Below are 698 nucleotides of genomic sequence, written 5' to 3' on the forward strand. Positions count from 1 at the left end.
GAGCTCAGACGGACGCAATTCGAAGTCGCCGTACGTCTCCCTCCCGAAGGCATTAAGGCACACTTCCTTGGCCTGATACTGAAGGACACTGTCCTTGTTGATTCCTTGGTACTTGATGTTCAAGTGAGAAATGTCCTCGAGGGCCAGATCGAGTTCCTGCGCGGCCTCCAGGCTTCCTGCCAAGAAGAAGTTGGATCCCGTGTCCACGTTGACCTCGATTTCCTTGCCGTTGATGGTCACGACTCTATCTATGGTCGTGTAGGTGAGGCATTTGTTCATGCGCCCGATGATCAGCTGGTCCTCATTCAGGAGAATATGTCGAAAAAGCTCCTGCCCAGAAGGTTTTCGCGCGAGTCAATCACAAGGACGGGTATCTACCTTACACGCCCCTTGACACGGAAGGGAACGAACAAGACATCTACCGAGTTTTCGTGTTCGATCTGATCTTCCAGACCCCAGGCCTTGACGTGCTTGCGGGTCACGCATGAGTCGGACACTCCCGTGTCCACGATAAACGTCGTCATCGCGCCCTGGACCTCCATGTGCACGTGGGGGGAAGGGTCGTCGAGGGTGTAGTAAAGAGTGAGAACTTCTTGCTCCATCTCTTCCTCCTGCCGGGGATCCATGTCGCCGGCCTGACTGCTTCGGGGTTCTGAAGATGTGCTCTGCGAGGGCTGACATAGCGAAAGGCGATCAGC

Source organism: Penaeus monodon, chromosome 32, assembly GCF_015228065.2.
Source record: "Penaeus monodon isolate SGIC_2016 chromosome 32, NSTDA_Pmon_1, whole genome shotgun sequence".
NCBI lineage: Eukaryota > Metazoa > Arthropoda > Malacostraca > Decapoda > Penaeidae > Penaeus > Penaeus monodon.